The sequence below is a fragment of the Phyllostomus discolor genome, chromosome 13, assembly GCF_004126475.2.
Source record: "Phyllostomus discolor isolate MPI-MPIP mPhyDis1 chromosome 13, mPhyDis1.pri.v3, whole genome shotgun sequence".
NCBI classification, from domain to species: Eukaryota; Metazoa; Chordata; class Mammalia; order Chiroptera; family Phyllostomidae; genus Phyllostomus; species Phyllostomus discolor.
Window position 1 is genome coordinate 48,528,147 of NC_040915.2, and position 22,849 is coordinate 48,550,995.

The 22,849-nt window shown below is 51.9% G+C and overlaps 1 pseudogene; it reads left to right on the forward strand.

The window, feature by feature from the left end:
• The first annotated feature begins 10,662 nt into the window (after window positions 1-10,662).
• On the forward strand, window positions 10,663-12,750 carry LOC114509369 (annotated as a pseudogene).
• The last annotated feature ends 10,099 nt before the right edge of the window (window positions 12,751-22,849 follow it).

Sequence of the window (22,849 nt, forward strand, 5' to 3'; positions counted from 1 at the left end):
CATGTAATTAGAATAATTTCTACAATTATTGGGCGATTATCACGTGTTAGACTACGCATCTCATTGAAGCCGAGCAGATTAAATACGAAAAGTGAGGCTTTAGGAACAGAAGCGCGAGGGCCCATTGATGCCACGCCTAACTGTACCGCCAGCGGAAGGGCTGGCCGGTGCCACACGACAGGCACAGAATGCTCTTCGTTGACAGGAGCCACAGTGCGGCTCATCACGGCCAAACGCCAGAATGGCAGACACAGCTCTCAAGAGAACAGATGACTTCGGGGTGCTATACTCATGCAATGCGATACTACATAAAAAGAAGAAATGAACTATTGCTACATACAATAACATGGAAGAGACTCTCGGAGCACGCGCATGTTGAGTGAAAGAAGCCAGACACAAAGGAGTGTATTCTGTATGATTCTGTCTCCATGAATGTCAAGGACAGGCTGAACTAATCGATGCAAGATAAAAGCCAGAGGGGTGATGGCCTCTCGGTGTGACTAGAGATGGAGAAGAGGCAGGAAGAAATGCCAGGTACGGGGTGACGTATCCTGGCCTGGGCGGTAGTCACACACACGCGTGACCTAGTTACGTGTGAGACACAGAGACAGATACATCAGCGTTTAACATCAGCGTACTGCATGCACTTCCATTTCTCTGTGTTATACCTGAATACATCTGCAAAGAAGCAACGCAGGGAGGTAGGCAAAGGGACGTGCCCGAATTCCCACAGCTATTAAATGGCAGAAGGAGAAATTTGACCTCACGTCTGCCTGGATTCAGAGTGCGCTCTAACCACTGGGCAGTACCGCCTGATAGCTGCGTTCACGTTCACTACGGAATAAACATCTGTGAGTGGGTGGGTGTCTGTTTACGGAAACTCAGCGGCCTTAGCTCACTGGCACTCAAGACGCAGATCCCGGTGAATTCCCCCTGACCTCTCCCATCGCCCCTTTCGGTAGCTCCCGTGGCCCCTGACGAGGAAAAGGTAGCTACGGCGAGGCTCTGAAGAGCTCCCACTGCAGCAGGCTGGAGTTCCGTGGCGAATCCGGCCTCCCGGTCTCAGGCCCGTCAGCAAGGGAGTGTGGACCAGAGCAGCAGAGACAGGTATTGATCCTTGTTCATTATTTAAGTGCCGATGGCGGCAGGCAGCCCTGCTCAATACGGCCCTGACAGAGACGCCTCCGTCCTGAGTGATGGCCCCGGCAGCACCCGCGGGCTCCTCCGGGGGCCTGGAACTCAGTTTCCCCAGCTGAAAAAAAACGGGGTGGGGAGTGCTGATAGGTCCACTCAGTCACACCAGGTAGCATGAGAAATTACTACAGTCACACTCACAGGGTGCGATGGGGGACTTTGCTATTTCTGCCTTTCTAGAACAGGGGAAGCACTCACTGATTCTTTCTCCTGCTGAGTTTAATTTTAAAAACAGGGCATCTAAAACAGTGTGGGTTCATTAGAACTTCAGCCTGTTCGTAGAAGTAGCGAAGCAGTTAGGGGTCCTGACCCTGGAGAGACAGACTTCGGTTGCAGCCTCACTCCGAGGCTCGCCAACACTCCGAGCGTGGGCAAGCGGCTCCGCCTCCCCCAGCCTCCGTCTCCAAACCTGGAGTCGGAGACAGTGTTCAGCTACACCTCACGCGGCTGCTGGAGGCACCAGGTGAGCTCAGCTGCTTATCACAGTGCCTGATACAAACTCATCTCTCGAGAAGTACTACGTCAATAATGATTGTGGTGACAATGACATCGATAATCAGGACTAGTGTCGTATACTCTAGACTCACCCTTTAGCACTTCAACGACCCAAGAACAAGTAACCTGTGGGATGTAGGTTACAGTTAAGTAAAAGTCAATTCTAGCCCTGGCTGGTGTGGTTCAATGGGTTGAGTGCTGGCCTGAGAACCAAAGGGTCGGGAGTTCAATTCCCAGTCAGGGCACATGCCTGGGTTGTAGGCCAGGTCCCCAGTACAGGGCATGCAAGAGGCAACCACACACTGAGGTTCCCCTCACTCTCTTTCTCCTTCCCTTCCCCCACACTCTAAAAATAAAATAAATAAAATCTTAAAAAAGAGTCCATTCTAAAACAGCCACGATGACTTCTGACAAATCACCTCGTCTTTCCAGTTCTTTGTTTTTCCACATAAAGGACTTGATGGCCTATAAAGTCACTTTTAGCTAAAACCAGCGTTCCATAAAGTTTTCAGACACCTGGCCGGCACGCCCAGATCTGGACGCAGGGGACTGCAGGGCGGGCTCTGAAGTCTTCTTCTGATTAGGATGCCGAGGGCTGGGAAAGGAGTGTAGACGAAGAGAATTCCAGAACGGGTCAGCGAGTCCCAGGACTCTGGGAAAACCTTGAACCTCCAACCCCGAGGGCAGTTACCCCCTGACCCTTAGGGCGTTACCCAAGTGGACAGTGTGGTCCCAGAAGCTGAGAGTCACTCATTCACTCCACCGCTCACTCCCCGTGTATCCGAGGTGCTTCTCAGGCCAGTATTGGCACGTATGTCCGTCCTCACCTGTGATGGGCCATGCGTACCAGCAGGCCCCAGGTGGGTCACAGGCGTGAACTCTGCACACCTGAGTTCCCGGTCCCTGCTGTGTAAACGAAACTCCACCTCCTCCTGCCGGGAAGGGTCGGAAACGCCTCTCTGAGTGGTGACTCCTCGCCGCCTCATTTCTGGACCCAAGAAATCCAAAGTGCCCTGGCCACAGCCATAGCTTGTAGCTCAATGAGAGCCTTGCCTTGCCTCCAAGATGTCCCTTTTGGGGGCCAGGACCTCCCACCTGGGAGAATGCAGGGACTCAGCTCAGAGGACCTCCGATACCCAGAGGCTGGCAGAACAGGAGGGTAAGGCAAGAGGATGAAGCGGCAGCAGCTGGACAGGTGGATACACTGGGAGGCCCTGAAGTCACTCAAACCAGGTGAGGAGGCTGTGTCAAGAGGGGGCAGTGAGTGTGTCAAATCTTGCCGAGAGATCACATGACATAAGAAATAAAAATGTTCTGCTGAGTGGCCAAGGGAAATGAGGACACCCCCTGGATTTGGCAACACCATGCAGGTTCTCCGGGACTGTGTGGGGACAGGGGTGGATGGACAGCTGGGGTGTGAGCCAGGCCACGGCGGGTGAAGAGCGGGAGGTGGGAAGACAAAGACAGTGAACACAGAGAACGTGTATCCAAGAGTCGGCGTTGGTAATGACGCCTCCGCCCTCGAGCGGATGGGCCGAGGAAGCGTGCATTAGACCTCCACTTTCCCATGTGTGGGTCTGAAAAAGGAAAGAAGTGCCGTCTCTCAGTAGACGTTTCTATGTGAATGTGAGGTCTGAACTTCACTTTCTGATGCGTTCCAACCCAATGGAATGCGGAGCTTTGGGGTAAGTCTCAAGTGCTAATGCACACACACACATTCACTCGCGCACGTATTTTAAGAGGATTATGTACAAGCTCATAATTCTTCCTAGACATCAAATGGCTCTTTACAGGCTCCATTTTGATGACCTAAGTAGACGACAAATTAAACAGAAACATAAGGATTACATTTCCCTCGAAGTACCAGGGCTTTGGGGAAAAATAAGGAGAAAAAAGAAACGCCTGGATGATCACATTGTGGTTTTGCCTTTCCTTCGCGATTCCAGAACTTTATCTGTGCAGTCTCAGAGAGCACGCCAAACCCGAGTGATATCAGCCGCCGCACATCGTAGCGACACCCTAGCCTGCGGCGTCTCCTCTGCGGGCAAGAGGACAGACCCATGTTCTCATGAGCCAGTGTGTGGAGGCAGAGCCCCACGGAGCAGCTGGGGTTGGGGAGGAAGGAATTCAGACACAACACCCTTTGATTCCATCTGAGAGCCATGCACTCATGATGAATGAGGAGCGACCGGGATTGGCTCGGGGCAGTACTGTCCTGCATTTCTCTAGCTTTGGGTAATGGGCAGCTGCTGGTTTCGCCTGGTCGGGATCCACTTTCCCTGTAGTGGGGATGTTTCTCTCCCCAGTCCTGGCAGTTAGCACCCCTGGTCCATCTCCTGCGTATGTGAAGCAGACCCTGCCAATCAGAGCCATGCATCCCAACCCAAGTGACTGGTTCAGGGATGAACACGTGACTGCTGACAGCCAATCAAAGAAGTGAGTGAGTTCAGGTTTTTTTGTTGGTGCTGATGGGAAAGAGGAGCACCCTACCTGGTACGCTGCAAACTGGGAGAACAGGATACAAATCTGGAGCTCGTGGTGCCTTCTCGTCATGTTGATACGAAAGGAAAACCCTGCTTGAGAACGGAGCCCGTGCAGGGGAAAGCAGGGCTAACGAGTGAGGAGAATACAACTGAGTCTTGAATATGTCCCTGGAGTCCTTGGATCGACTGATATCTTTCAGGGACTTAAGTCTATAAAGCTCTTTCCACTTACTCCTGCTGAGTTGGGGTTCTGTTGCTTTCAACCGAGGGTCCTGATCAAGCCAGCCTTTTTTTTTTTTTTTGGAAGTGTCCACATTAGTGTGTCTATTACTCGTGTAAATTATTTTCATCTTTGTTTCATATGGATTAATGACAATGGGAATCTTTTGCGTCTGGGTAGGGCTTCGTCCTTTCCAGAAGTCCTTCACCGTGCATCAATACTCAGAGTGGCCACCGTACGTGTTACAGCCGGAATCTGCCCAACGTCTGTCCCAACTGATCCATCTCCGTGCTGTTCAGATTGCTAAATATTGTGACCATCGCCTCGCCTTTCACTGACATGACCGCATTTATGCCACAAACCAAACTGGGAAACAGACTAAAAGCCCATTTCACAGCTGAGCAAGCTAGGACTCCAAAGTGACTTCTCCAAGCGAATCGATGGCCAAACCTGGTTTTGAAATTGGGATTTCTGTTCCACAGCCCTTTGCCCCTCACTGTGCCCTGTACAGAATGTACAGACACACGAATAACATTTTTCCACTATTATGCATCCAAAACTGGGCTAAGGGCTATATGTGTATTGAATAATTGCAACCAGCCTCAGGAGGTTGGTTTTATCATCTTCCTCACATTGTGTATAAGGAAGCCGACACTCACTGAAGTTCAGTTCATTGTGCTGGAAGAGGCAAAGACAGAATTTGAACTCAGATCTGCATCCTCTAAAAATGAGGCAGCTCCTACCCTCAAGAATCTAGTTGCAGAGACGGGACAGGCAAACCTTTATTGGTCATAGGCTTAAAAACACAGTGGGCGTGGCTCTCCTCAGATACCGCCTACTGCATGGGATCAGGACAAGGAGACGCAACTGAGTGGGGATCATCAGGAAATGCCTGAGTTGTCAGGATTTCACATCAACTCAGAAAAAAAATACTACTTGTGATTTTACAATATTATGGATACTTGTAGAAACTTGATGGGCTGTGTTAAACTTTGAAGGGTGGATGGGGCTGAGTTAGGCAGAGACCCAAGAATTCTGGTAAAAGGGCCAGCACCTCAAAAGCAGGCAGTGTGAGCAAACGTGGAGTGTTTAGGAAAGGAAGCCGTCTGCCTATGTCAGGGATGGGAAGTCCCCTTTATTTTGCACACCAGGCTTCATCATTTGAAAGTGGTTGCCTGGAGTACTCTGTTGGGGGCAACGGTGAGACTGTGTTAGAAGTTGGAGGATAGAGTTCTGAGATCGCTTAGTGATGTCTGCCATGGGCACAGGCACGGGATGGGAACCAGGTACCACAAGTACTATACACCTGCCATCACGACACTGCAGAACACAGGGCATACTAGAGGATGAAGAAGCAAGAAGGCTGAAAGGTCATCTTAGCGTATGTCACAAAGCCTTATTTTTCGAGGAGGACATGGAATGTGGACTTGACTGAATCAGCAGGGAGTGACTGCGAGTCTGAGTTCTTCAGCAAAGAAGGCTCCACATAAAACTCGGGCTACAACATGTGGAACTCGAGGGCAGCTGAAATGTGAAATGTGGTCCCTGACCACTCACTACAGCTTCCGAATTGACCTTCGCATGGAGCCAGTCACCAGGTATCAAAGTGCTGCCTTAGGAGGAGGAAATTATACCTTTGCTGTCGGGTAAAAGCTTAAGTTGGAGGCAAACATCTGGTTGTCACGAGAGCTGTGGAGTTGGCCAACAACGTCCCAGGTGTCACTTCCGCAGCCCAGGCATCTCAACGGTCATTAGGTCATCTCAGTTGTATTCCTGGATGTGGTGTCCCACTGAGGGAAATTATGTCACTAAAAGCCCAGGTCTGACCTGATCTAATCATGGGTCACCATCCTGTGACATCTTATTATTGTCATCACTCAGATTTACTGAGCACATGCTACATGCTAGGATGAGCCTGGCTTCATATTTTCATCTCGGTTTATCCTCACGACAACCCTAAGAAGTGCCAATGTGCCCATTTATTAGATGAGTAAAGTGAGGTGCAGGGAGTTCATGTAAACCTCCCATGGCAGAGCTGGAGATGTAAGCTGAGCTCTCTCCATTGCCAGGGCTGTGCTCTTTGCCATTATTGTCACTCGGGCCATGGCTCAGCGCATGGGGGCTCACAGTGACATCACATCATGAAAAGCACAGACAAGTCTCCATGAGTCCCCAGCACACTGAGACCTCTGTCCCACTTCTTTCTCAGAGGACATCATAATCAAGCCACAAGAACCTGGAAATTAACTACGTTAACCACACACCTCAAAATATCTCTGCCAACAAAGAGGGTTGGGAGCCCCACTACACACCCCCCCCTAAAAAAACATCATTTCCAGGGTCTGTAATAAATATATCAGAAGCATGGAACACATTTCTGAAATTGGGGGGGGTGGGGAACCTCATAGATCATAAATGGGTTTAAACCTCACGTTTCCCAAGATCCACATAGCCTTCTGGAAGCCTGGCCTCACTTCCATTTCCTGAGACCCCTAAACCCCCAGTTCCTAAGCCCAGGTTTCTGCTCTCCTGTGTTCTGCGCAGGACACTGGCAAACGCAAAGCCTCCACACCTACCTAATGTCACCATTTAAATACATCTCTGAGCAGCTGGATGGAGACCAGAAACCCTCCCATGCTGGTTCAAGGAGCCCTCGTTTATTTAACTGATACATAATAAGCCCATTTGCTTTTACCTTTAACCTCTTAAAATGCTCTGTGGTTTTCATAGATTTCCTTTTCACATGCACAGTGATACCCACTTCCATTTTCATTACATATAAAAGCCATATATTTTCCATCAAGCCCATTTTTTTTTCAATACAAATCCATTTCATGGTGTTTCTGAGCTTACTAGAATCTTTCTCCAAAAACTAAAGAAAATTTTTTTCTTGTCTTTATTTGGATCTGTACAATGGGATTATTGTACAATGCGGTGGAGTGTGGACCTCTAAAGTGTTTATTTGCAGAATGAAGATTCCCATGGTTCAGTTTCTAGTGCCCATCACTGTGTCAGTCAGGATAGGACAGGCTTTGCTGCAGTAACAACCAACCACCCGTTACGTTTGCCTTAAAACAGCAAAGCTCTATTTCTCATTTGCACACTAGTCCTATTGCAGGTCAGCTGGGAGCTCTGTCCCCCAAGTCCTTGCTCTGGTACTAGGCCGACGGAGCAGCCAGAACCTTGACGGTCACCACGGAAGAAAGAAAAACAGATGTGGTCCATTGCATCCTGGCTCTTAAAACTTCCACTCAGAAATGACACATCACTTCTACTTACACTTAGTGGCCAAAGGACACCATGCGGCCATGGCCAGCCCTCACTCCCAGCTGCCGGGAAGCGCAACCCTTCCAACACCGGGTCAGGACACATCGAGCCCCACTGGCAACTCCACTGTGGCCACAGCACACTCTGCGAGGAAGGTGGGCAGGACAATAGTGACGAGAACTCAGCCTTACCGAGTGCCTATTAAAAATGCATGTGACTTTGAACACCTTGCACATATTATCTCATTAAAACTTGAAGACAAGTCAAGAGAAAGGCACATTTTTCACCCCACTCAAAAAATGAGGAGACTGAGGCCCAGAGAAGTTGAGTCACTTGGCCAAGGTCACCTAGCTAGTGAAGGGTTGTGCCGAGACTTGAACCCGGGTGGGGAGCCGGGGCCAGATCGGCACTGCTAACAGTGCTGCAGCAACGCCTCTCTCCACGAAACTTAAAACTAGAACTGCCACGGGATCCGGCAACCCCCTCCTAGGCCCACGTCCACAGGTAACGAAGCCTCCACGTCCAAGCCATGTCTGCGCGCCCCCGTTCGTGGCGGCGTCCCGCACAGCGGCCGAGGTGGGGGAAGAGCCTTGAGAGTCCATCACGGAATGAATGGATCGAGAAAATGTGGGGTCATAGGTGGACAATGGAGCATCTTACAGCCTTCGAGGGGAAGGAAATCCTGCCGTTTGCAAGAACATGGATGAATGTGGAGACATTACGCTAAGTGAAATAAGCCAGACGCATACACGGACCATGGGATCTCATGAGTATGTGGAATCTGGGTTGGACTGCGAAACACAGGCTAGGATGCTCTTTGCCAGGGGCTGTTTGAATGGGCGAACCAGGAACAGGCTCGTAAAAGGGTGAAGTTATCAGATGAGTGGGGCCTGAGGAGCTGACCTTACTCTCATATATACATATGAGACTTCACCATTGTATTTCTCTCAGTCACTCAACAAACACTTGTTAGCATTGACAACCCAGCACTGCACAAGACTTGGGATGTGGGTAAGTTCTTGTACCAATCCCAGAGTCTCAGCTTCTAGGAGAATGGGGGAGAGATTAATAGTTAAAACAGAAAACTGCAATGGATGATGTTATATATATGTATATGTATATGTATATAGATAGATGCTATATATACACGTATATACTTGTATATATAATGAGTTGACTACAGTGGATAAAGTGGGTAATGATGTATAATTAAAATTTGCTGAGAGAGTAGAAATTAAGTGTTCTCCCCCAAAAAGGGGTGGGGGGGTACGAGGGGAGGTGATGGATGTGTTCATTAATTTGACAGGGGGGATCCTTTCACCATATACATGTATCACTAATAATCACACTGTATGCTTTAAATACATTATAATTTTATTTTTCTACTATACTCCAATAATGCTGGGGAGGCGGGGAAAGAACCATCCTCTTCAAGTCAGAATTTCTAAACTCATCTTCTCGGTTGAGGGAAGAGGGACGACCGGCCCCCGCCCTCCCGATGGAGAAGCCGGACGCTCGGGAATCACCCGCAACCCCTCTTGCTCCCTTACCCCCCGGGGCCCCCGCCACCAGGTCTGCGCCAGTCGCCGCACCCCTCTCTCTCACAGCCCCTCACTCCCTCCCCGCCTCACGTCGGCACAGTTCAGGCGGCCGCGCTCTGCGGCCTGGACTACTGCAGTGGTGGCCTCCGGTGACCGACCACACCTGAGCACGCCACACCTCCCCGAGATCCAGCAGGGCCTGAAGCCAGAGCCCCTCGGACGTTTTCATTAGCTTTCCATCCCTTGCAATGCATCCACCTTGGAGAGTACTTACCTCCTCCCGTGCCATTCCGGACACCTCTGGCTTATCTCGCGTCCCCAGGTGGGTTCTCCAAAGCCCCCACGAATTCGACCCTCAGCCCGTGTTTGCGAGAGGAGACGGGGTCTGGGTGAGATGCAAAGTCTCTTCCAGATCACAGTGGGGCCTTGAGAGGAAAGGCTTTGGCTCTGCCCTCGAAAAACCCACAAAGCAGCACAGCACAAAGACGCGCAAGTCAGACGGGACGCCCGATGAGAGCGCGGCGTGACCTGCCCTCCTGTCCTCCATCCAGCGGTTTTGAGAGCAGTGAGGGGCATCTTTCTCACTCCCTTAAATGTGGTTCTGCTTACTTACTTCCCGACCCCCGGGGAAGCCTCTCATCTCCTGGGCCTCTTTCATTTTCAAGTCCGGCCCAGAAAAAAAAAATGTGCGTGTAGAAAATCCTATAATTACCAAATCTGATTTCCATTTGAACTTTTCTTCTCTAACAGCACCGCAGAGCTGTCTGGTGAGCGGCAGCCAGCAGAGGCCCAGAGTGTGTCTGGGACGGAGAATCCACCGGTGTGCATGCATGTGTGGGTGAGTTTGCACAAGGGTGTGTGGGTCAGGGTGCTTTTGTATGTGTGTGCTTGTACAGATGCATGTTTGAGTGTGTAAACAAAAGTGTAGTCAGTGTGTGTGAATGAGTGTATTGCAAATGAATGCATTTGACATATGTCATGTGTGTGTTATATGTGTGAATGGTGCATGTGTATGAATAAGGAAGAGGGTATGAATGCATGTGGTCTGTGTGTCCGTGTGAGTGTGTGAGTAGATGTGAGTGTGTGCGGGTTTGTGTCTGTTAGAAAGGCTTTACAAGTAGGGGTGGCATTTGGAAAGATGTAGGAGTGCCAGGCAAGAAGGATGGGGCATCGTGCAGTGTGCATGAGCGTGAGGTCACCAGCAGTACGGGGACGCAGGCTCTCAGGTAAGAGGCATCCGTGCGGAGAAGGGCTGGGAGTCAGCCTCGGAGAGTGAAACCGCAGGGCTGTGCCTGCAAGAGTCCCCAGCAGATCCCTGAAGAGATCAACTCGATGTGAGAAGCTCAGAACAAGACGTCTGTTTGCGAGGGAAGGCCCCAGGCACTCTGTAGGGCGACGTGCGCTGCGGCGGCGGTGGGCAGGGGCTTTGGGGACTGGCCCCAGTCTGAGCCAGCACGTAACGATGGCGGCCAGCAGCTCCAGGGCTGGGCTGCGTGGGTTCGAAGCTAGGGCCTCCGGCATCACCATGGGCAAGCTGAGGTGCAGAGAGGTTAAAGTTAAGTATCACACACAGGCTGAGAGTCTCTGTGTGACTCAGTTTCCATGTGCAGTTGCCTAGGTAGCAAATAGTCCAGAAACAGAAAGGACTGAGAGAGACGGAAATAGAGTTAGATCGGGAGGGAGGGTGTCGGGGGGGTGGGGTAAAGACGGATGCTGGATAGACAGATGGATAATAAATGATCCCAAGTTCTACTGCGATTTTCTGTTTTAACTATCAATCTCTCCCCCCTTCTCCTAGCAGCTGAGACTCCAGGGTTGGTAGGAGAACATACCCACATCCCAAATCCTGCACAGTGCTGGGTTAGTGGTCAATGCTAACAAGTGTTTGTTGAGTGACTGAGAGATGTACAATGGTGAAGTCAGGATCTTCGGGGGGAAATGGGGAGATGTCGTTTAAGTTGTGCAGACAGGTGAGCCGTGGGAGACTGAAGCTGAGCGCCTGACTCCAGTCAACAACCCTGTAGTATGAACCTCAGAGCGGCTCAGAGACTAGGTCTTAATTGTTCTCACCCCCCCATCAAAAAAAAAAAAGATAATCAGTATGTGATGTGATAAAGGCATCAACTGACACGTTGGTGGTGACTGTATTGTGATTTATAAACTTGTAATCATCAAATCAACATGTTGTAGACCTTGAACTTACACACGCTAAGTTTCCTTATCAGGCTTCCTACCAGTGGCCCGTGGAAAAAATAAAAACTGTGTGCACACACGTGGGCAGCGGAAGATGAACAGGACGAGCCCACTGAAAGAGCATCAGGAGGCAGGGGAGCGGTCCACAGGGACGGGCTGGTCTCCAGGGCGTGTGGGCCACCCTTCAGGAGCCCCGTGTCTCACTGTACGAGAGGTGTCGGGCTGGCAGGCGGAGTTCTGCACGCCCCCAGTGCTGGCTGTGGAGATCTGGTCCGTGAGGTCAACTGTCCCCAAGATAACAAAGGCAAAACGGATGAGACCCATGATGCCTCGCTGGCAGCGAAAGTGAGAAGACCCGTCCAGAAAACAGCTGATTGGACGGGGCAGGGTCTCCCGTGGAAAACAACAAACAGGATCTGAAAGAGTACCTTGGTGCCTTTGGAGAGCTTCCTAGGGTTCCCGTCGAGAGAGAGGTGAAAACTGGCCATTCAAAAGGGCTGGGCTTTGTCCAACTCTCCAAATACGAAACCCAGGTGGAAGACCGTCACAGCGGCACCGGGAGGCCGGACACGGCGTGACTGTGAACTTCCCCATTCCAAGCAGAGCCCAGAGGAGCCTCAGAGGCAGGAAGGTGTGTGTAGGGTGTCGTGCGGAGGGCAGGAAACGATAGAGGTCTTCGTCCCCAGACCAGTTCTGGGCTTTTGCTCGTTACATTTGCAGACCGTCAAGCCACCCAGTCTCTCTGTGGAGAGGACTTGATCTTGAAGGAATAAGCGTACACACAGCCAATGATGAACCTCGGCGCCATAGCCGCAGACCACCAGAAAGACGTGGAAACTGTGGCGGTAATCCAGGTGTCCCTGGGAACCAGGGTGGATTTGGTGACAGGCAGATGGGCGGGAGCTGGCTTGGGAAACAATCAAGGTAGTAACCTGGGGGGAGGGGGATGGAGCTGAATGCTTTTTCGCACTAATCCTGCAAGGATGGCAGAGCCTTCGGGGTGTGATGGGCACGTCAGCCAGAACCACACACCAAAGGCCAAGGTGCCACGCGGAGGGAGCCAGATCAGGCCTCCGGTCTGGAAATAACTCTCACGGTGGCTGTTCTAATTCAGGTGCAGCAGCTGGCTGGGGATCGGCTTCCCATGCAGGGTCAGCCAGTGGCTTTAATGGAGGCCTCGGCCCAAGCGTGGATTCTGGCCTTGTCGCTGGGGGTTGTAGGCAGTGGGCATTCAAATTTTTCTCGATTCATGGTGAGTATGTTGTACAATACACATGTACTAAGAAGCTTCAAAATGGGTTTGTTCAGTGTGGAGTGTATTCCACAGTGTTTCTGAGAATTTTTCTTTAGAAAAAAAAGAGGAAGGGCTGAAGAAATGTTTTAAGTTTTATTATGCAAAGGGTTGAAATACAGAGTCTTTAAAAGTGAACCACCACACAGCAACTGATATCAACCAGGCTTCCTCCTGTAAGCCTGGCTGGTGTGGCTCTGGACTGAGCGCTGGCCTGTGAACCAAATGGTCACCAGTTCGATTCCCAGTCAGGGCACATGCCTGGGTTGCGGGCCAGGTCCCCAGTAGGGGGCACACAAGAGGCAACCACCCACTGATGTTTCTCTCCCTCTCTTTGTGCCTCCCTTCTCCTCTCTCTAAAAATAAAATAAAATAAAATAAAATAAAATCTTTTAAAAAAATAGTTTCTCCTGTAACATTTTATCCCTGGACTTGCCAAGTGAATTCTTTGCATGTTCAAAATGGAAAACATCAATCAGAACTACATCCTTTTCTCCTCAGTTTAATTTGAACCCCACCCTACGGATTTTTTCCCCTTAGGAAAATCTCCTTGTTGGAGATCAAGGCGCCACAGTGTTCGGTTCTTTTGTTTCTGTGTGTTAATGCTTGTCTCCCTGCACGGGCAGAAGCAGAGCATGCAGCCCTCGTGTACCCTATGCAGTTCATCTCCTTTCAAATGTTCACGGGAGACGCACTTCCTCGAAGCGGCGCCGTGACCACTCTGCCCTAGGAATACTTCTGTCCACACGCCTTCTCCTTCAAGATTTGGTCATCGGCCTGCACAGGCCGCGTCTTGGACAGTGGGCGTGCCCTTTTCATCCGCCACTCATTATCTCACGGAGCCGAGCATCCACGCTGTGAACGCAAGGCTGTGATACCCGACCAGAAGGCTGCTGGGACTCCCCAAACCCTGTCTGGGATGGACGGCGGTGCTGAGGCGTGGAAGGCTGGTACGAGTGAGAAAAGGAGGGAGCGCGTGCAGAGACGGTGGTGTGAAACGGGCATCCTTCCACTTGGCGAGGTGTGTCTCTCCGTCCTGTGGCGTTGCGGAGACAGTGCGCAGAGAGCAACGATAGCAAGTGATGCGGTGTTCAGTGAAATGACACCCTACCCCTGTGTCCACTGCCGGGAATGGTGCATGGTGCGTGTGCCCTTCTGTCGCTGATCTGTAAGTGTGGTCATGTGAACTGAAGCTGGGGGGTTGAGAACATGGACTGAGCTGGTGGTGTGCTTTGCAGGAGTACTTGGAAGTCTGCACCAGGGAGCTGGGGGGGGGAGGTCTCAGAAAAGGGGGACGTTCTAATGTCTGTTAGCTACCCATGAGCATGCTGTGTGCTGCAGTTCTGTGTCCTGTGCTTAGATGCTTTTATAAGAGTTGTCCATGTTGGAAATTCTAAAGTAAAACTAATTTAAATAAAAAACTAATACAATGTCATATGTCAGTTATATTTCAATTTTTTGAAAAATTGGGTTCTTCAAAACACTGAGCTCCTGGATCAAGACTTGCCTGAAGCCAGACTTACTGCTACGCTTTCAATTCCATTAAACTCCCCTTTGTGTGAAATCCGGTTTCAGTGGCATTTACTAACACTTGAACCTGAAAAACTGCAAACAGCTGCAGCCCTTTAATCTCTCTGAGCCTCGGTTTCCTCCTGCGCCACACCGGTATACACACACAAGGGAAGACAGACTCTGGAGTCCAAAGATTAGACCCGAGGCTGTCCAGGGGCAAGACCACAGTGCGGTCATGCTGCTGCTCTGAGCCTCCATTTCTTCATGGGTATGACGGGCACAGCGCCTACAGGACGAAGCTGTGGGACGCCCTAAATGAGATGACGACAGAAAAGCTCTTGGCACAGCGCCCGGCACACAGTAGGACTCACTGGATGCTGACCCGAGAGGAAGCTCCCTTCCCACCTCATCACCATTTCACACACGTGGAGTGAGCGCAGGTGGCACGGAAGCACGTCCCCTGGTACAGACCATTGTCATTGTGAGCAAGGCAAACTCATCTACTGAGCGCGGGTCCAAGGGAGGCGAGACTGTTCCGGAAGGCAGACCGAGGAAGGGAGGTGGGCACGAGAGGACGAGCCAGGCTTTCAGGCCAACGCAGACGTCGCTACTTAGAGGAGGAGAGAGACTTGTGCAAAATCGAAGACGAGTGTTTTCAAGCTTTAAATGAACTGTTTTTTCCCTCAACTCCATTCAGAGAGAAAAGGGTACTCCGATGTAATCAAGGGCAGATGGAGGGCAAATATTTATTCCAGTAAAAACACTCATGGCTCCGAACTCACTTGAAACATTTTCTGCTTTCTAAAAGCACTCTTACCAACTCAGAGCCGCAAAGAATCACCCAGTGACCGGCCGTTCCAAGTGGCAACTCAGTGCTTCTCTGAAAAGGCCGCCCAGCCTCGGGTAGTGGGAGCCTGCGGCCCCCGCCTGGGTGTCATGGCGGGGACAGCGGGGGCGGCCTCGATGGGGCCTTGTACCTGCTGCCACTTGCTGTGCTAATGGCCACAGCACCGAGCAAGACTTGAGCCCCAGACGGAGCTCCGTGGAGCAAGGAAGGAGGTGGGCGGGGGGGGGGGGGGATATGGAGCGGGGGGCAGCAGAGGTTGCTGCTGTCTTTGTGACAGTTTCACCCACTGCTGTCGTGGGGTCTGGAGAGTGTGAGGGTCCAGTTCAGCCCCATCCGAGAGAGCAACAACGCAAGCCACTGTGGCACTTTCCAATGTTCTAGCAACCACACTAAAAATGCAAAACAAGTAAAATAAAATAGGGGACACTCATTTCAATGGCATTTTTCTCTCACCCGACATCCCAGAAACACTATCACTCTGCCATGCCCTCAGCGTAAAAACCATGCACGCGCTAGTGCTCGTCCGTTGTCCCGTCAGTCTTCAGAGCGCAGCGTGCGCCGTATTGCCTTGCGTCATTCTGATCTGAACGTCACGGAGGACAGACGCTGGCCGCCCTGTGCAAAGCACAGCTCCGACCACGCTGGTCCTGCAATCGCCCTGAGGACTGACACCGCCTCTCCCCGAGAGCGAGACCAAGTCCAAGTGTCAGAGGAGGGAACCTTCCAGGAAGTTTGGGAAGGGTCCCTTGTCTCACCTGTGGTACCCTCTGGGGTTCCGTGCTAGGAGAGGAGGTCTCAGTCCTTCTGGCTCTCTCTCTCTCCTCTCCTTTTCACTGGGTCTCTCTCTGTTCCTGCCCGTCTTTGTCTCTCCCTCTCCTTCCTCTGTTTCTCTCTCTTTCTGCATTCATCTCTCTTTCTGTCTTCATCTCTCTAAATCTGTCTCTGTCTCTCTTGAAGTCCTTTTTTTCTTTTTACAAAAGCAACACAAGTGAGCCAGGGCAGGGACAGAAAATAAAAGAAACTAAACAGGGTGGAGACATCCCACCTGGATGGGGCCACCGCAGCAAAATGTTTCTGAAGACGAGACATTTTGGGAGATGCCTGTGGGACGGCAGGGGTCCAGCCCGATAAGATGACGAGAGAAGACCGTTCCAGGGAACAGACTGTGCAAAGGACCTGAGGTGGCCACCAGTTTGGCAAGGGGGAGGGAAAACCATCCAGATGGAGAGTGGTGTGAAATGGGGAGGAAAACGTTACAAGGTAAACAGGGGCCGATGAATTAACGGGTGGATAAATATAACGTTGCTATAAAGATGACTGGTCGTTAGGGACAGATCTCACAGGAGATATATAAGGGAGAATTCACGTAGAACAATGTATAAACTAACGTTTCATGCTATAATTTGAAAAAATAAAAGGGGAACAAAGGAACTAAAAATACAAATTTTACACATTAACTCTCATGAATTGAGAGTAAAGTTTTTTTTATTTTTGTTTCTAGATGCAAAGAGAGAAAAGCATGAGTGACAGTGACAGGTGGCGTGGAAGGTTCTGACAGGAAAACCGAGAGCCCTCCGTCCAGACGCCACGCTGCTGTCCCCCCGGGCCGTGCCGGGGGCCGGAGGGAGGCAGCACCGCGGAACGTCCGAAACAGGACTTCGGCAATGGCCGACAAACGAAGTTTTCACAACGCACGTGTCCCCGAGAACGTCTGTGACAGCGGAGCCGTCGGACCTCACACACCGCTGGCCGCTGCCTTGCGCACCGACGGCCTGTGTCGCGGCTGAGGGTCCCTCGGTGGGCAGGGAGTCCCGTCAAGCACTCTCGACCCGCCTCTTGGTGCCCCCCATCTCCTCACACGTCTCAGTCTTTCTTCCTGCTCCGCGGACGCCCGCGTGCACCCACAACGTCCACCGGGGAGACGCGCAGGGTGGGGCGGGGTCGGTTCACAGCTGTGAGCCCACGAACCACGGAGACAGCAGAGCTGCTGTAGCCATCACCACCCGCGTGTCTTCTTCCACATGGACCACCATCAACTCGCGCTGGTCCCGCCCTGGACCGCTTTAAAAACGCAGGTTCCCAGCGGGTCTCCCCGTAACTCCTGCTGCGGTTCGCTTGGCGTGGAGTCCAGGAACCTTCGTTTACCCAGCGCCCCCCTTCCCAGGAGACGAAGACGCAAGTGCAGAGCCGACGCTCTTTCGTGAAACACCGGTCCCGGCATGGACCCACAGCCCCACCCGCAATCACGGAGAAGTCCCACGGCAGCCACTGCCCACAGGCGACTGCTGACCACTGGGGACGAGGTGGTGGAACTGAGAGAGCGAATTTTTAATTTTCATTAATTTCAATTTAACTGGCCACACAGGACGAATGGTAAACAAGCCCCTCCTCCGTTAACAAAATTCAGGGCAGCAAATTCCTCGAGTTCAGGAAACTCTTGGCTCTACGGGTTTCCATGTTAATGATTAGTCATCCCCCACAATTAAATCGCTTTGGGAATATGTGTGTGTGTGTGTATATATGCATATCTACATATACACACATATATGTAAACATGTGTGTATATATACATATACACACGCACAGAGGAATGCTCAAGCTTAATGCAAAATCTGAAGCAGATCCGTTGCTCTGCTCGCTCAGCCACTGTGACTGTGACGGCCACACTGTGCGCAGGCTCCCCCGGTGGTGTCGACAGCCCCCCCTGACTAGTGCAGTGCCACTCTGCTGGGCAGCCAGATTGCATCCATGTTGCAAACCGTTCTCACTGCATTAACAACGGCTGGACTTTTTCTGGACAGACCTCCTACACACACACACACACACACACACACACACGGGGGGAAAGAGAGAGAGAAAGCACGAGCATTTCCTTGTCCCTTCATGTGAGCCTACCAGTAATTATCATTTAGTTCCAGGCTCTTCAAAGAGTCTCTTGCTCAATATTTACCATCCCCAGAATACCAGCCAGATCCAGTTCTTTGTATGCAATAAAAGTCAGCGAAGGCAGGACACAAATGCACCTCCCCCCCAAAAAACCCTCGTCGAGAACAGCTCGGCTCTTCTCATCCCGTGCATTCACTACTCCGTGCGCACAACTCCCTCACGGACCCACACACAGCAGATGGTAACACAGAAAGACACGCGCACGAAGAAAAAGCCCAGAAGGAAATATTCCAAAGCGTAAGCAAAGGTGGACGAGAATAACGGCCTCTGGGTGGTGTGCGATCAACCTCCGCTGGTCCTGGCGACTCGGGGCTCCGTCAGCAGGTGGCCACTGCTAACGCCCCCTCTTCCTTCAGCCCACGTGATTTGGGTGGCGTTGACTCTGCCTCCCCTCCCCGGCTCCAGTAGATAGCTGAGCCAGGCCTAGCCAATAGGAGAGCAGCATCCCCCAAGACTTTCAGGTTGGGCACGTGACCCAAGCCAGCCAATCAGAATAAAAACCGGGCCTTCCCTAGAACCTTGAGCCAAGGAGAGGAAGCCTGGGGGTGTCCTGGGGCCATCCTCGGGCCACATCTCCGTGTCCCCCCAGAAAGGGGACGCCGCCTAAGGATGACCCTATGGCAGGAGCTGAGAGGTTGGGAGACCACCGAGGCTGGTGGTGCGCTTTCAAGATCTAGGCCCTGCTGCATGTGAAAAGATCTCCACCCTGAACTCTGTAACCCAGCAAGGCCATTGGTTCCTTCTCACTCTGAAGCCACGTGGGGTGGGGTGGTCACTTGTACCTTTTATTCTAATAGGTGACATCCGCTGGCAGGGCAATGGAACCACATCCCCCCTTTTATTTCAGGGGCTTCTACTTCTGTGACTATTTTTCACAATGAGTATGAATTATTTTCAAAAATACTTGGATGCCCGTGGTCTCCACGATAAGCGTTAACTCCACGCGAACTCCTGGCTGTGGATCCAGGTGTAAACAAAGCACCTCCCGCGCACGGTCTCGTTTAAAAGCCGCTCTCGCCGTGTGAGGGAGGTGCCATGGTTACAACCAGTTTATGGAAGGGGAAACTGAGTCTGGAGATAGAGCAGACTGGGCCGGGACCCATGTCTGTTGGTCTCTGAAGACCCGGTTGTATCCCCTCTTGATTCAAGTTCACGAATAAGGACACTTGACAGAAAGGGTCCTCAGCAAAGATCTGTGCTTTCCTAGAGCGCGGTCCCCACAAGGAGCCTCCGGCATCACTGGACACCCAGCAGGGGCTCAACAACCGTGTGCTGAAGGATCAGTGAATGAATGAGTGAGTGGGTGAACGAGTGAGTGAATGAATGAATGCATGTATGCATGGGAGAGAGAGATGTGGTGCCTGAGACGAGGAGGCCCAGGTACATGAAACACTCATCTCAGGCCAACATCTAAAGCATTCCTTCCAACTTCATCAGGATGTATCTTAACAGCTCAGACATGCTTTCCAGTTGAAAACATTCATTTAATTAGCAGGCATTTTCCAAAACGGATGTGCCTTTCTCAATCACTGTGTCTGCGGCGGACATTTGTTGAAAAGGTGGCCCCCTCCCCCAAACATCAAAGTTTATGCTCTGCAGACCTTTCTCCCCCAATTACTTCTTCCACGGGAGGAGGACAGCCGGGGCGGACGGGAAATCGGTCACAACATGCACGATGTTTTCCCTTTGTAAAAGAGATGCTTATGGTGTCAAGTCCTTCTGCAGGGGCGGACAGAGAAATCTATGTCTCTTTCTCATCTGTGTCTTTTAAAATGCTTCTCTTGCCAACGTGCGCTGCTTGCCGTGAACTTCCAAAAGCCTTTCTCACTGAGATCCAGCTCGCCCTCCTGAAAAGAGTGCTAGGAACAATATATAAGATACTGTTTCACTGGGTTTGTTATATTTCTTCCTGAGTTCTGTGGCTACTGGGCTGGGCGTTCTGGCCCTTCCTGTGTTTGTTTTGGTTTGAATGTTACAATTCCACTTGAACACAGACTGCACCTTCTCCTGTCTCAAGGCCCTGCACCCCTGAGCCTTGGGCAGCAGCAGCCAGGAAGCAGAGATGGCAACCATATTTTTGAAAAAAAAAAAAAAATGCTACTCCTTAAGAAAGCATGGTTCTCCAAGTCCACTGAGGTCTAGCTGGGATTGGCTGGGCCAACCCCTTGCCCTCAACTCTTCCATAGCTCCCCGCCGCCATCTGGATGAAGCACAAACGCCTTGGCACGGCTCACAGACCTGGACTCTGCTGCTCTCTGACCTGTGCACTGCCTGACCCTCAGCCAATAGCTCACCGACAACTTCCAGCCTCTTGCTTCCTCTCTTCACCACTGGCCCCTTTGGGTGTGCTCTTCCCACTCCCTGAAACATCCTCTCTGTCCCACCTTCTTCACCTGACACTCAGTGTCAGGTTTCAAGTACAATGTCACCTCCTCCAGGAAGCCTTCCCTGCTCCTCCCCTCCACTCCCCACCCAACGAATTGAATTAGATGCCCTCCCCCAGCACAATCACAGCTGGCCCCCTCCAGCACTGATGGCCCTATTAGAGATGTCCATTTATTTCTTCATCACCCTCACTGCACCTGAATCCCTTAGGTGCTGAGTCTCCGAGCCTGGCCTGCAACAGGCTCTCCACGAACAGTGGTTGTGTGAACGGATAAATACATGCCCAGGGGGAGGGCCCTGCAGGGGACACAGAGGACCGAGTAGAAAGCACTTAAGGTTCCTTCAGTACGACGGCTGAGCTGCAGAGTACTGAACATCGTAAGAAAGGCAGGCATCTGCCAACCGCCAGCCCCCAACCCCAGGGTGCACAGAAGACTAAGTCAGCCTGACCAGGGCTCCCACCAGGAAATCAACTTGAACTTGCCAGGTCACTCCAGCCCCACCGTGCTACCCACAGTTCCCCACCAAGCTAACGTTGTCCTATACAGCCTCACCCCGCCAGTTCAGCTTCCCAGACAAGCTGCTTGGGAAAAGCCTTCGAGGTCACAGAGCAGGCTGGGCGAGAAGGCACAGAAATGTGAAGGTCGAGATCCTGGGACAGGAGCGCTCCCGCCTCCTTGCCGTTGGGTTCTGGCTGTACTCCTGCCCGGCGACGGCCAGACAGCCGGCGCTGAGTCACAAAGGTGCAGTGGGAAAGGGCTGGCGAAGAACCTTACAGCCTGGAAATCCCGGAGTTCCAGGAAAACACTACTGCACCCTGTGTGCTCTGTCCCACGTGTCGGCCACCGGATCGGGTAAGCGGGCTGTGGTTTTCTCCTGCCGTTTGAGGACTGCGGTGCCAAGTCACCGCTGAACAGGAAGTGCTGGCTTCTCTCAGCCCCCACCTGCGCGGTGTCCCGTGAGGACAGTAAGTTTACACTGCTGCGACTCAGGGTCTCAGGCCTCTCCTCCCCGGGGCCATCGCCCTAAGGAAACTGCAAGGGACACCGTCGGCGCCATGGGTCTCCCTCACGAACGGAGAACCCCTGCTGCCTCCAAAGCTGGGCTTGAAGATCAGGCTAAGATAGTCTGGATGAAGCTCCCTCCACCAGGTGTCTGAACTCCACCCTTGTGTCTTGCAGGCTGTGTGACCTTGGGCAAGTGACCTAACCTCTCTGAGACTCAGTTTCCTTGTCTGTAAAGCGGGACAATATAGACTTTCCCACGAATTTCCCTGACAATGAAATGAGATGTTCTATGCCAAGCACACCCCAAGCACCGCCCCCACCCCCCCCCCCCCCCCCCCCCCCCCCCCCCGGCTTTAAACAAAGTACCTACGGCCAACAACTATTATTCCTGCTTCGGAGAGAACTGCCCCCTTGACTGTGGGGTGGCAGGAGGGCCACTGGCTTCCCCAGCTCCATCCTGCAGCCTGCGACAGCACGCTGAACAAACAGAAACAGACTTCACGGCCCCGTGCAAACGTGGAGCCTCGGAAGCACACGCGAAACAAAGGCTGGGTTGCGTCCACCCCGGGATGCGCACGGAGCAGGTTTGTTCTTCCTGTTGTAATGCATTCCTGATCGCCACCGTTTCCTGGTCCTGCGCCTCGCCGGCTCTCGCTGGCCGAGTTCCAGCTTCTTGAGGTTTTCAGACTACATTTGGAAGCTGTGTTATGAAAACCTTGAAGCCTCCACAAAAATGAAAACTTCCTTTTCGTTCCCCTTCCTCCGCAGGGCGCGGTGGCCAAACACTCCTCAGATTAGGAAAACGGGACCGATTTTCCAACGCTCTGTAGCAACCGGACTTGCCCCAGAAATTACCAGCACTCGGGCGTCTAACCTGTAATTTGCCTCCGAGCCTCTCCCGCTGCGAAGTGGCCGAGGAGGAAGCCATTGATGGTTCACGTGTCTCCGGCTCTGATTCGAATCTTCGGACTCTATAATCACGGTCTATCTTGCCTTTTCCCCTTCATGCAGCATCCGGGCCATTCGACTATATATCCGTGTGTCGATCACCTTCCCTGTTTCTAACAATGTCACCCACATATGCACGTGTGTGCACGCACACACACACTCATCTCTCTCGCTCCTCCATGAGCCTCCCCGTTGTTACAATGTACACTCAACAACAACAACAACAACAAAAACCTTGGTTCAAAGGTTCGAGGAAAACCACAATGTCTCTCATGACCACAGGGTGTGTGGAAGGGCTGAAATGACACCATTAATGGAAGAATCTGGTTTCCCCCCCAAAGGCCGGGAAGGACTGGGATGACCTTACAAAGCCCGGCCTTCTGCCCTAGGGTGGCCGGCCAGAACACACCATCATCAAGGGATCGGGCGCTTCTTTAGCTCCAGCGAGCTTCTCAAAAGCAAGCCAGGCCCACAAACACAGCTCCTTGCCTGGGGTACTTTTCTCCTGCTCTAGGCCTGC